Raw genomic sequence first — 15,520 nt, forward strand, 5'->3', positions numbered from 1 at the left:
AGTTCTATGTTTAGTTTTCTGAGGAATCTCCATACTGCTTTCCACAGTGGTTGCACCAATTTACAGCAATCCCACTCCTGGGCATCTACCCAGAGAAAACCATGGCTCTCAAAGACACATGTACTCCGATGTTCATTGCAGCACTATTTACAATAGCCAAGACATGGAAACAACCTAAATGCCCATCGACAGAGGAGTGGATCAAGAAGAAGTGGTACATATACACAGTGGAATATTACTCAGCCATTAAAAGGAATGAAATAACAGCATTTTTAACAACATGGATGGACCTAGAAATTATCATGCTAAGTGAAGTCAGGCAGACAATGAGACACCAACATCAAATGCTATCACTTACATGTGGAATCTGAAAAAAGGACAGAATGAGCTTCTTTGCAGAATAGATGCTGACTCACAGACTTTGAAAAACTTATGGTCTCTGGAGGAGACAGTTTGGGGGGTGGGGGGATGTACTTGGGCTGTGAGATGGAAATCCTATGAAATCAGATTGTTATGATCATTATACAACTACAGATGTGATAAATTCATTTGAGTAATAGAAAAAATTGGAAAAAAAAGTGGAAACCAAGGAAAGAAAGAAATGATAATCCAAAAGAACAGATATTAGAGAGGAATATCATAAGGCCCATCACACCTCTGCACTTTGGAAACTATAGTGGTGATTCCACAGAACTCCTCTGAGAAGTTTTACTAATTTTACCAAGTAGGGAAAATCCGACTAATTGGGTTTCATTATTATGACTCTCTTAGAGACATAAATGTAAAACAGAAGGAAGTTATTGAACTGAATTTCTCTGACAGAAGTGAAGATTATAAGCTAACTGAAGCATTAGTAGAGTAAATTTTAAGTTGGAGGTTATCCTTCAAGGGGATGGAATACATTTGATAATTAGGTGGAGTATATTTTGGTACAGCAGATATAACAAAACCTGGGAAAGGAAATCTAACCTGAATACTTTTCCTGCTTCTCTCCATGACAGCAGACTACAGAAAAAGTGGACAGGACATTAAAAAACCAGACTCATCTGTTCCTTGGAGGAAACATTTAACTCTAAGAAGTACCAGCAAGGAGTTAAGTTGCCCATCTTATACAAGAACAAAGGAAAAGGTCTAGACAAAGCTACAGGGATTCCATAGCATGAAAAGCTAAAAAGACTTGGCATGGAAATTGTGGCAGTGTGTTACAGCAAAAGAAGAAAAAATCAGAGACACTTTCTTTTATATATATATATTTACTTATTTTTTTTCATTAAAGTATAGTTGATTTACAACATTTCTTCAATTTCTGCTGTACAGCAAAGTGACCCAATCACACCCAGGTCCCTGTGCAGTACAGTAGAGCCCCACTGCCCAGCTATTATAAATTACAATTTGCATCTGAAAACCCCAAACTTCCCATCCATTCCACTTTCAATACAAAGGATAAAGAAACTATACCTGAAGAAATAAGCCAAGGAGCACAAGGAAAGTTATCACAAATGTTTTTACTTTAGATCAACTTGGATTAAACAAAATGAGATAAAATACGAGAGAAAAATGGGATTATTTACTTAATATAATAAATCAAGGGTCATAATTTCTTTAGGTACTTAATAAACTTAAAGAACATATATGGATAAAAAGCAAGTTATTAATATGGAGGAAAAGTTTAAGATAATTATAGTGAACACAAATGTGAAAGGCCAACTAAGGAAAAAAAAAGATATGGAAGACAAAGAAAATCTCCTATGTGGATAACTGGTTTCCCTGTAGTAAAGAACTCAACATATTGATTAGGAAAATTATTAAAATATATATAATAAAACAGAATTTCCATGAAATGAAGAAAGAGATATAAAGGGTTCCAGGAAAAATTGCCATTGAATGGTCACACCAAGATATACCCCATGGTTGAGTCACTGGAATTCAAGACAAAATAAAATGTGACCAAGAATTCTTTACTCAGAAAGAAAAGGTAAAACATAAAGGCAATAGGCACTCTAAACTATGGAAGAATTGAAGAAGTAATACTTCTGAAAACTTTTTGAGGAAAAAATTCATTGATGATGAAACCAAGTGAATTAAGAGATACACAAAAATAAAGAACAAACCATACAATTATCAATTTGTGAAACTTACAATAACAGAAGATACTTAAATAATATAATCTTAATAGTGTAACAATAACAACAGAAATATCAACTCAGGAAAAGGAAGAGAGGGAAGTAGGACAACATGTAAGAATACTATTATGTCTTTTATAACAGAGCCAACTGATACTCTGTAAACTTTAAAAGATAATTAAAAATACAAAATGTAAACTTTTTTTCAGTATCTTCTTGTATTTAAGATAAATATCAAGAAACAATTTCTTTTTAAAAAAACAACTTTGTAAAGTATAACTGATATTTAAAAGCTGTACATAATTAATAGGTAAGCTTGATGAGTTTGGAGATAAATATACATCTATAAAAGCACCGCCACAATTTATGCTATAAATGTATTCATCACCTCCAAAGCTTTTCTCTCACTCTTTTTTATTACTGTGATTAATATTTTATTGTGATAAAAACACAATATAAAATCTACCTTCTTGGCTAATTTTTAAGTATATAGTAAACTATTATTAACTATAGGTACTGTACTATGTGGTAGATCTCTAGGACTTAGGCTAAGTGAAATAAGCCAGATATAGAAGGACAAATAGTACATTTTAGTACTTATATAAAGAATTAAAAATAATATAATTCATAGAAGTGGAGTGTAAAATGGTGGTTGCCAGGGACTGCGGTGAGGAGGAAACTGGGTGGTATTAGTAAAAATAAATAATTTTTTATTATGAAATAATACTTTTTAAATTTTTTCATCATTTCCTTAATTTTCACTTCAGTTTCTTGTTCTTTTAAATTCACATAAATTTTCATTAGATACTTATTTTTAAAATAATGCATGCTTTAGGATCCAATATTTATAAAACATTTTCTGTTATCAATTTATCTATCATCTATTTATCATTATCAATCTAAGAACCTATCTATCCATCGGTTCATCCATCCATCCATCTATATCCATCCATACATCTACTTACCATTACATAGTTCTAATTAATTGCCTAGAATGATATTCAGCTGGCGTGCATACCTTGCTATGGTACAACACACTCTGTTTTTGAATTTTTCTATATACATTTTCTTCAATTCTTAAATCATATATAACATTTTTTGCAAAATCAAAGGTAATTATTTTTGTTGAAAACAAACAAAATTTGATAAAGCAAGATGGATGGTTTAAATAAAAGTCAATCTTCCAGGCATTCATGAAAAGTACTTTTATTTTGGGGATTAACGTTGCTACTAATTTGGTACTAATAAATACCTAGTTCTTTAGAGAGAATCATAGGTGATGCATGAATGCCTTAGACAACAACCCTGAAAATTGTCATCCAGCATCTGTTTAAACACTCTCAATGATCAAGAACTTACTATGTCACAAGGTTGTCCTTTCCATCTTAGGATATCTTTAAATTTTAGAACATTTTTTCTTTAAACTGATCTGAAATAACTATCAGTCTTAAAACTAATCCCTCTTCCACATGAGAGCCTTCTTTGCAAAGAGCTATTGCTTGTCCTTCCCTTTTATCTTCTTCAATTACATAATTCCCTTAATTTTTATTCTGTCATCCATAACTGTGGTACTATCAATTCCATCATCAAGAGTGTATTAATGTTCTGTTTTCTCCACATCCTCTCCAACATTTTTTATCTTTTTGATAATAGCCATGCTAACAGATGTGAGATAATATTTCATTGTGGTTTTGATTTGCACTTTCTTAATAATTAGTAATGTTGAACATCTTTTCATGTGCCTTTGGCCATCTGTATATCTTCTTTGGAAAAATGTCTATTCAGATCCTCTGCCCATTTTTTAATCAGATGTTTGTTTTCCTGTTGTTGAGTTGTATGAATTCTTCATATATTTTTGCATATTAACCCCTTATTAGATATATGATTTACAAATATTTTCTCCCACTCAGTAGGTTAACTTTTTATTTCATTGATGCTTTCCTTTGCTGTGCAAAAATTTTTTAGTTCAAAGAAGTATTTTTGCCTTTGTTGCCTTTTCCTTTGGTATCAAATCCAAAAAATATAACTCAAAAAGATATATATATATATATATATGCACTCCATGTTTATTACAGCATTATTTATAATAGCCAAGATGTGGAAACAAAGTGTTCATCAATGAATTAATAAATAAAGAAAATGTGGTGTGTATGTGTATCTATTTATTATCTATCATCTATCTATCTATATATCAATCTATCTATCTATCATCCATCTACAAGAGCATGGTGCTCAGCTACAGAGAAGAATGAAATCCTGACATTTTTGACAACATGGATGAAGCTTGAAGGTATTATGCCAAGTGAGAAAGTCATACAGAGAGAGATAAATATCTCAAAAACAAAACAAATGAAGAAACAAAATAAAACAAAAACAAATTTATACAGAAATCAGATTAGTGGTTACCAGAGGAGAAATTATTTTGGGGTGGGCAAAATAAGTAAAGGGTATGGTGGTGGATGGTAAGTAGATTCATGGTTGTGATCACATCATGGTGTGTAGAGATTAGAATTATAAAGCTGTATACCTGTAAATTATACAATAAAACAAAAATATAATAATAAAGAAAAATAACACCAAAGAAAAGAAAATAAATGTTATAAATACAGTCATAGTGCCAGGTGCGCCTCTTATCTATTCCATTTGTCTTCCTCCTCATTGGTGATGGTTATACCGAATGTTATTGAATTATATACTTATCAATCATACATATGTGAGTTTGTGTAGTTACTCATTATATATCTGTGTATTTATTAGTTATATGATAAATTATTTTGATGTTGTAAGCTTATACATACATGATATCATACTGTACATAAATATGCAACTTGTATATTTTATCTAATGTTGTGTTAAAGATTTAGCTGTATTGATGTATTTGATCTAGTTCATTTATTTTCTCTGCTGAACAGATTTTATTGGATGTATATACCAAAATATATTTATCCACTTTTCAATTGATATAATTTTAGTCTCACTCTTTTAACAAGTTATTGATTTTTCTCATTTGTCACCAAGAGGCTTACTATGAACATTTTTATATGTGTCATTATACAGATGTTCAGTCTCTTTATAGGCTAAATTGGAATTCATTGAGAAGTGAAAATCTCAGGGTGTCAGATATGTGCATCCTGAACTTTACTAGATATTGTCAAATTGCTACTGAGAATAATGATAACAACTTATACCCCCACATTCATTATGTTAGACTTTCTGTTTCTCTACATCATTAGCAACATTTATTGTCTGATTGATTTTTTTGCCAACCATTTGGATGTGAATACTATTTTCATTTTAAAATTTTCATTTATTTGATTATGAATGAAGTTGACATTTTTATATGTTAATTGCCCATTCTTTTAAACAAATGACCTATACATAGGCATTGCCCATTTGCATTGATTTATCTTTTTATTTTTTGTCTTTTTAGGGGTGCATCTGTAGCATATGGAGGTTCCCAGGCTAGGGGTCTAATCGGAGCTGTAGCCACCAGCCTATGCCAGAGCCACAACAATGCCAGATCTGAGCTGTGTCTGCAACCTACACCGTAGCTCAAGGCAATGGCGGATCCTTAACCCAGTGAGTGAGGCCGGGGATCACTTGCAACCTCATGGTTCCTAGTCAGATTCGTTTCTGCTGCACCACGACGGGAACTCCTATCCTTATTTTTTCAAGTTAGTGTTCTCTCAGCATTCTGCCAGTAATGTACATTGCCAATGTCTTCTAATTTATGACTTACTTTCCAATTTTTTTATATCTTATTGTGAAGAAAATTTTAAAATTATGATGGTCAATTTATCACTTTGTCATTTTTGGATGTACTTTCTCTGTATATAATTGAATAAATCCTATTTGATGCAATTAACATTGTAATTGTATCCTGGATCCCTCTCAAAATGTTATAAACTTTTTTTTCACATTTAGTTTTTACATGTCTCTGAGCTTGTAATAATAATATTATTATTAGACATAATAATATTTGCATACAGAATTTCTGTAAGAATTAAATGAGATGGCATATACAAATTATATTACAAGAAACAGCACACTGGCCCTTGCTCACTCTCTGTGGCCTCAGAGAGGCTCCTGGGAAGAGCACTGCCTGGTTATAGGCACAAATAGAGCTGTACCCTTTACAAACACATCAGCATCAATAAGCCAATGGGAGAAGACAAAAATGCCCAGTCAAGGTTAAAACTAAATGAATTTCATAATGTGTTCTCCTTTCTCTCTTCAATGGACTATTATATTTCAAGTGTTCTATAGAGAAAAAAATAATTTGTCTTATTTTTCAGAGATGTGAAGCCTTCAATTATGTGAATTAAATTTTGTAATTCATAGAAACATTCATATGTGGTGAATAAAAAAATGAAAAGAGACTTTCTAAAGAGCATTCATTGCAAAATGAATGAGAGAGAGGGCAAGTACTATGTGTGTGTGGTGGGGGTGGTGGCATTAAAGTCTCTTAAAATTGTCCTAATGGCATATAGAAAAATGAAGAAGCATTTATTTAAGGAAATTTGGGGAAGAACAGTAAGAATCTGCGGGACTTGAGCTATGATCTACTCCTTTCCTTCCTACACCCCAGCTTAGTATGACAGAGACTTAAAGCAGGTGTGGCCAAGAAAATGGGATTCACTATCTCCAAGCTCTAATTCTTGCGAAATTCACACATACATGCAAAAACTACTAGAACTAATATGAGTTCAACAGATTTTCAGGATACAGATCAGTTTACAATAACAATTGTATTTCTATACACTATCAACAAATAATGGAAAAATAAAATTTAAAAAATCATTTCACTTAAAATACCATCAAAAATAATAAAAAACATTTGACACATTTAAGTGCAACACTTAGACTTTGAAAATTATAAAACTTTGTTGAAAGAAATTAAAGATCTAAATAAAATAAGTAAATATACAGTATTTTCATGTATTAAAGGCAATATTGTTTACATGAAAATACTTCTTAAACTGACCTACAGATTCATTGAAATCTCTATAAAACATTCCATCTGATTTGTTTGAAGATGTTAACAAGCTGATCATAAAATTCATATAGAAATTATAGGGACCCTGAAGAACCAAAACAATCTTGAGACAAAGAACAATGAAGAAGGGCCAATATTTTCTGATTTCAAAATTAATAAAAAGCTAAAGTAATGAAAACAATTTTGGATTGGAATAAGAATATCTATACACACTAATGGAATGTAATTGAAAGTCCAGAAATAAACCTTCACATATTATGGCCAATTAATTTTTACCTAGGGTGCTATGATATTTTAATGGCACAAACAAATATAACTAGTAAACTGGATACCCCATGAAAAAAAAATGAACTTGAATTCCTACCCCATTATATACAGAAAAATAAAAAAAAATAAAATAAAATCAAAAATCATAGACTTAAATGTAAGGACTAAAACTATAACACTCTGAGAAGAAAATATAAGAGTAAACATTGCTGAATTTGGGTTAGAGAAAATTTTTTTTATATAATACCAAAAGCACAAGTGATGAATATGAAATTTCTTTTATAATAGGATAAAATTATAAAATAGGAATAAATTTAAAAGTATATAAAATTGTATACTGAAAATTTGTTACAAAACATTGTTGAAAAATATTTTAAAAGTCTAAATAAGAGGAAAGTCATTCCATATTCATGTATAGAAGAAAATATTGTTAAGATGGCAACATTAACCAAAGTAGTCTGCAGATTCAATTAAATCTCAATAATTACCCCAATGTCCTTTTTTTGGTATAAAAATTGGAGAGTTGATCCTAAAATACATATGTAATTGTAAAGAATCCTGAATAGCCAAAACCTTCTTGAGAAGAAAAAACAAAGACTCATCATTTCTTATTTAAAACTTACTACAAATATTTAGTAGTCGAAACAGTCTAGTATTGGCATAAACATGGAAAAATAGACCAGTAAAGCAGAATTGAGAATTTAGAAATAAACTCATACTTCTATGGTCAATTGATTGTTTACAAGGATGAAAAAACTATTCAATGGAGAAAGAACAGTCACTGTAACAAATGGTGCTAGAACAACTAGTTATCCACGTGAAAATGAATGAAGTTGGACTACTATCTGATATCACATACAAAAATTAAATCAAAATTAACTAATAACCCAAACATAAGATAAAAATATAAAACTCTTAGAAGGAAATTTATGAGTAAATCTTGATGAGCTTAGTTTTATTTATTCTTAGATATTATACCAAAAGCACCAGTAAGAAAATAGTAGATAAATTGGACATTATTAAAATTACAAACTTTTGTACATTGAAAGACAATATCAAAAAAGTGAGAAAACAACTTACGTGATGGAAAAAAATTTGCAAAGATTAGGGCCTAGTATGATGAATATAAAAAGAAGTCTTAAAACTCAAATATAAAAAGCTAAATGACCCAATTTTTTTTAAAAAAGGACAAAATACTTAAGTAGGATGTTTCTCTTAAGAACATGTATAAATGGCCTATAATCACATAAAAAGATGCTTAATATTATTAATTATTGGGAAAATGCACTTACAATTCATACTTTTCTTAGTTCTTGACTGAACTGAAACAAATGGACCTAACTACATAGTACTTCTATGATGTATGAAAATAGAATCTAGAGCTAAGATGAAACTGCTTCAATGGTGAGTCAGTATCCCATTCTGCCATAATCATAGTTACAAATGTGAAATTCATTTAATAATTCATATTTTCACCAAGTGCCAAATTTTTCAAATTTTCTTGCAAGATATGTTCTTGGTTATGTGGCCAGAAGAAATATGGTCTTTGAATTAGGTAAGGAAATCCATATAGAAGAAAATCTATTTTATAGAGATATTATTTTACCAGAAACTTCCTTAACAAAATCAAAACACCGAACTGAAAGTTTGTAACCCAACTCTTGGAACAAAGCACTGGTGGCCATATTTTTGAGTCCCCAGTGAGTCTTGGTGTTCATTCATTTTTCATGTTTCCAGAGTTTCTTCATTTGCTCCACAAGTATCAACAACACAAATTAAACAACTTGTTCCTGGAAAAGCAAAGACTTTGGAGTTGGTGACCCACTTTTCTGTGTCAGTATTGTGTTCAAGGATGTGTCCTAACTGACACACACCTTGAAAACCAATCAAGACATAAACTATAGAGCCAAATGCTGCACACTTCACCGTTACACCCTTCCATGGCATTGGTGAGACCATCTTTCATTCATTTAATTTAATATCATAGTATTCCACATTATCCAGACCACCTAAGCCATTCTGACCACCCACAGCAAGTGTCTTTTACAAATACCGGTCCATGATTCTTCCTGGCTTCAATCACTGGACACAGCTCAGTCCATGTTTCTGTGGCAGGATCATAGAATTCACACAATTTCAATACTCGCTCAGAAACGTTGTTCCCTAAACTTCCACCACAAATATAAAGCAGGCCATTGGTTTCCACCGTCGATGGTTGCAGCGCTTAGTCGGCATGTTGGGCTTTGTGTGCCAGCTTTCATTGCTCATGTTGTAGCACTCAAATAAATACAGAGCTGAGTTTCCGACTTTGGAACCTCCAGAGGTATAAATTTTCCCTTCTGCAGCACAGGCAGCAAGGCTGTCTTGAGGTGTTGGAGGACCCAGTTTGGAAAACCACCTATCCTTTACGACATTTTAACAGTCCATTCATTTTACGGGGAAAAGCTGAGAGCCACCCAAAATGTAAACTACATTGTCCCCAAACATGCATGCTGCATCTCTTCGTTTTTCAAAGGGGCAGTGGATGTCTGTCCAGCTATAATCCTTTGGGTTAAAATATCTACAAGACTGTGGTTGGAAGATTCCAAATAGGGCTATGTGGTAGTCATGTTTCTTTCTACCCGGCCTTGTGCCTTCCACCAGTTCTTCTCGACCTTCCACCAGTTCTTCTCGACCTTCCACCAGTTCTTCTCGACCTTCCACCAGTTCTTCTCGACCTTCCACAAGTTCTTCTCGATCCTCAGGAGACAGAAGATGATACCTTATTCCACTTATCACCATCTTAAGGAATTCAGGATTGTCTTGAATAAGTGGTTGAGCTTGTACTGTTTTGCTTAAGAAATTCTTTGATATAAGAGGAAATCTGACTTTAGTATGATGTCAACCATAAATGGCTGGTGATTAGGTTCATCATATTTCAACAACCTGACTGCATCATCATAAACCTGATCTGCTTTCATAGTCAAAGCGTCCTGGTTGAGATGTGTAACTTGCTTGGCATCAAGCTGCAGAAATTCATCAGTTTTATAAACTTCAGTAAAATGTTGATGAATGAATCATCTGCAGTTGCCTTCAATTCAGGGCAGTCTAGACACTGTGCTGGCACACTTATACCAAGACAATTTGAAACATTGACTTGTTCTTTCAAAAAATCAACACACATTTTCTTCACAGTTCAATCTGGTACTGATTTGCTGCATCTAACAGAGACTGAACATTGTTGCTATTCACAGAAATTCTAGCAGTATAAGCAAATTCCACAAATTGTTCAATAATGTCAGGTTCAGCATCTTTGAGTTCTACTTCAAAGGACTTTGATTCAAGCATATTAGTTTTAAACATTAAGTTAAAAAAATGACTGGCTGCAGCAAGGGCAATACCATGAGCAGGTATCTTTCTTTCCTGAACCTTAAGGATCACATCACACAATGTTTTCGTTGGATTTATGTAGCTTGCTAACGAGGTTTTGCAATCAGTCCCTCCCAGTGTGATTTCAAGTTGACCCTGGGTATAAATCCCTCGGTAGACTGCAGATTCAACCATAGTTGGGTGGTGGATTTAAGCCACTGTTTTTGCATGTTATTCATGACACCCATGAAGCCTGCCAACAATTTAGCTTCCTCTGCAGTGGCAAGTTTTCTCTCGGTGTTATTGCTTCTTTTCTCCACCCTGGAGGCTGCTATCCTCCGATAGCACTGTTCATGCACTGGGTTCATGGGGCTCACGGGACTGGGCAAGAGGTTGCACGCTCCTGGCACGCTGGGGCTTGTTTACCACACACTGAGGTCGGGACTTGACTGCCACGCCATGGTCCGGGACCGGGGGGTGGCAGCAGTGTGGCCTCTGCTGTAGGACATGGCCCAGCGGCCCCCTCAGAAGCTCGCGGGGATTCGGTGTCGCAGGCTTGGCTGTGTCTCCAGCAGAAGCAGGGCCTGGAGGAGGAGCCTGTGTTCAAATCTTATAAATATTATGTTAAGTGAAAGAAATCAGACGCAAAATGTCACGTTCTTTATGATATCATACTGTATGATTATATTTATGTGAAATGTATAACCTAAGTAAATCCATAGAGCAGGAAGCAGTTTACTGCTTCCCAGAAACTGAGGGCAGTGGGGAAGGAGGAGAGCTTGCTTAATGGGTATAGGGTTTCTTTGGGAGATGACTTTTGTTGGAACTAGACAGAGGTTATGCAACTTTCTGTATATACTAAATGGCACTGAACTGTACTCTTTAAAATGACTAATTTTACTTAATATTAATTTTATTTTATTTATAAAAAAACACATGTAACAAAAGAAAAGTGCAAGTAGATAAGACTTCATTAAAAACTTTAATAATTCAAATTACATCATCAAGAAAGTATAGAGATATCACACAGAATGGGAGAATACATTTTCAAATAAAAAATAAGTGTTTAGTATCTGGAATATAATCAACTCTTACGACTCAATGATCAAAATATAAATGAACCAGTTTTAATGGTCAAAGTATGAATAGATATTTCTCAAAAATTTGCAAACATCCATTATGCACATAAAATGATACTTGAAATCATAGGCCATGAACAAAATGCAATCAAACACTACAGTAGGATGCTATTTCACAAACCCAAGGATCGAAAAAATTAAAAAGACCCATAATAATAAGTGTTGGTGAGTATGTGAAGAAATTGGAACACTTTGATGGAAATTTAAAATGAAACAACTACTTTAGAAACTTTTTGACATTTCCTAAAAGTTTCAACATGCAATTGTCATAAGATCTCACAGTTTATTGCTACCTATATAACCATAAGAAATTAAAACATATAGTCACATAAAAAGTTGAATATGCATGTTCATTATAACATTACTTATAACAGCTAAAAAGTAGAAACAAACAAAATAAAGGGCCATCAATCAATGAATGGAATAAAAACTTGTATATCTATCTAATGCAATGTAATAAAAAGAGATGATATACAGACAAGTGCTACAACATGGGTGAACCTTGAAAACATTATGATGAGCAAAAGAAGCCAGTCATACTAGGCCACATATTATTTGATTCCATTTATACAAAATGCCAAAGTATTCAATCTATAGAGACAGACAGGAGATTATTGGATCCCTAGGGCTAGTATGTTGCAGGCATTCTAGGGAACAATTTCTGATAAATGTGGGTTTTCTTTTTTATTGATAATAATATCAAAAATTAGATTGTGATGATAATTGTAAAACTCTGAGTATACTAAAAGCCACTGAAATGTAACTAACAAATTGTATGGTATGTAAGTTTTATCTAAAAAGCTGTTAAAATGAGTAAATATTTGGCCTTTTTTTTGTTTGTTGATCTATTTGTCTTTATATTATCAAACTCTTAATTATTTTTGTTTTATTGTACATCTCAAAGTTAAGTAATATAAATTGTGTAATTTTCTACTTCAAGATAGTATGGTTCTTCTAGAACCTTTAGATTTGTGTAAAAACTTGGAATCATTTTGTCAATTTGCACAAAAATATCCTGCTGGAATTTTGATTGGAACTAGGTTCAATATGGAAAACAGGTATAAAATTAATATAGCCATATTGAATCTTCTAATCCACAAACATGAGTAATGTCTCTATTAAAATGTATCTTTAATTTCTTTCATAAATATTTCACATATTTCAAGTTTGGGTTCTTATACATTTTTGTTACAAGTATTCCTAAGAATATAATGATTTTATGCTGTTTTACCTAGTCATTTATGTAATTTTAACATATTTCCTTTTATATTGCTTTCAAGTTTTCATTACTATAATATAAAAAAAGTTGAAATTTCTATAATGACTTTATCTTCAGTAACCTTGATTAATTGATTAGATTTAGTAGCTCTTTTGTAAGTTTCCTAGACTCTTCTATGTAATGTAATATCACATGCAAAAAGAGATCTCTTCATTTGCAATAATTTTCTTTGCTCATTTTATTGACTAGGGTTTCCAATAAAATATTGAGTAAAAGTGGTGAAAGCAGACATTTGCCTTGTTCCAGATCTTGGGCGGTAAGCACTCAAATTTCAGCATTGATTGTGACATCATCAAGAGAATTTTCATATATACCTTTTGTCAGATTGAGAAACTTTCCAAGTTTGCTGTGATATTTTATTATTAGTTTATCATTTAATTTTCTTTAAGGCATTTTTTTTCATCTCAAGATAATCATATGGTTTTTCTATATTATTCTATGAATGTGGTTAACTATATTATTGTGGTCACTCCACAGAAAGAGTATGGTCACCTACCTAACATTAAATTAGGTTGATTAGAGTGAAGATGACACACACACATCAAAAAGGTATGAAAACTTCTTTTTCATTTTTTTATTTTTAAATTCTATTAATTTTTATTTTATATTGGAGCATATTTGATTTACAAAGTTCTATTAGTTTCAGGTGTACAGCAAAGTAACTCAATTATACATATACATATATCCATTCTTTTTCAGATTCTTTTCCCATATAGGTTATTGCAGAATATTGAGTAGAGTTCACTGTGTTGTACAGTAAGTCCTTGTTGATTATCTATTTTATATATAATAGTGTGTATATGTTAATCTTAAGCTCCTAATTTATACCTCCCCTGGCAAAAAGTTAATTTTTAATAACTTAGAAAATTTGATATTTTTAATGTTTTAATTTAAGTACAGTTGATTACATATAATTTTCAGGAGTACAACATAGAGATCCAATATTTTTATAGATTATTCTCCATTTAAATTATGCAAAATAATGACTATTTCACTCTGCTGTACAATATATCTGTGCAGCTTATTTATTTTATACACAGCAGAATGAATCTCTTAATCTCTTAAATCCCACCCCTATCTTGCCTCTCCCCACCTCTCTCTTCCACTAACACACTACTAGTTTGTCCTCTATATCCGTTAGTCTGCTTATTTTATTTTTAAATTATTCAATGAATTTTATTACATTTATAGTTGTACAACAATCATCACAACCAAATTTTATAGCATTTCCATCCCAAACCCTCAGTGCATCCTCCCAGCCCCCAACCTGTCCCATTTTCAAACCATAAGTTTTTCAAAATCTGTGAGTCAGTGTCTGTTCTGCAAAGAAGTTAATGTGGTCCTTTATTTAGATTTCACATGTAAGTGATAGAATAGGATGTTGGCATCTCATTGTCTGACTGACTTCACTTAGCATGATAATTTCTAGGTCCATCCCTGTTGCTACAAATGCTGTAATTTCTTTGCTTTTAATGGCTAATATTCCATTGTGTATATGTACCACATCTTCGTGATCCACTCCTCTATCGATGGACATTTAGATTGTTTCCATGTCTTGGCTATTGTAAATAGTGCTGCCATGAACATTGGAGTGCATGTGTCTTTTTGAGCCATGGTTTTCTCTGGATAGACACCCAGGAGTGGGATTGCTAGATCAAATGGTGATTCTATGTTTAGTTTTCTGAGGAATCTCCATACTGTCTTCCACAGTGGTTGTACCAATTTACAATCCCACCAACAGTGTCCTAGTGTTCCTTTTTCTCCACACCCTCTCCAGCATTTATTGTTTGTAGACTTTTTGATGACGGCCATTCTGGCCAGTGTAAGGTGGTACCTCATAGTGGTTTTGATTTGCATTTCTCTAATAATGAGTGATATTGAACATTTTTCATGTGTTTTTTGGCCATCTGCATGTCTTCTTTGGAGAACTGTATGTTTAGATCTTCTGCCCATTTTTTGATGGGGTTGTTTGCTTTTTTGGTATGGAGCTGAAGAAGGTGTTTATAAATTTTGAGATGAATCCCTTGTCAGTCGATTCACTTTCAAAGATTTTCTCCCATTCTGTGGGTTGTCTTTTCATGTTATTTAGGGTTTCCTTTGCTGTGCAGAAACTTTTAAGTTTAATTAATTCCCATTTATTTATTTTTGTTCTTACTGTCATTACTCTAAGAGGTGGGTCTGAGAAAATGTTGCTGTCATTTATGTCAGAGAGTGTTTGGCCTATGTTTTCTTCTAAGCGTTTTATAGTATCTGGTCTTATATCTAGGTATTTAATCAATTTTGAATTTGTTTTTGTGTATGGTATTAGGAAGTGTTCTAATTTCATTCTTTTACATGTGGCTGCCCAGTTTTCCCAGCACCACTTATT

General features: G+C 32.6%; 1 pseudogene; it reads right to left on the reverse strand.

Moving 5' to 3' along the window:
• Positions 1–9,111: 9,111 nt before the first annotated feature.
• LOC125118611 (kelch-like protein 7) lies at positions 9,112–10,997 on the reverse strand (annotated as a pseudogene).
• Between the last annotated feature and the right edge of the window lie 4,523 nt (positions 10,998–15,520).

This window comes from Phacochoerus africanus, chromosome X (assembly GCF_016906955.1).
Source record: "Phacochoerus africanus isolate WHEZ1 chromosome X, ROS_Pafr_v1, whole genome shotgun sequence".
In the NCBI taxonomy this organism is placed as follows: domain Eukaryota; kingdom Metazoa; phylum Chordata; class Mammalia; order Artiodactyla; family Suidae; genus Phacochoerus; species Phacochoerus africanus.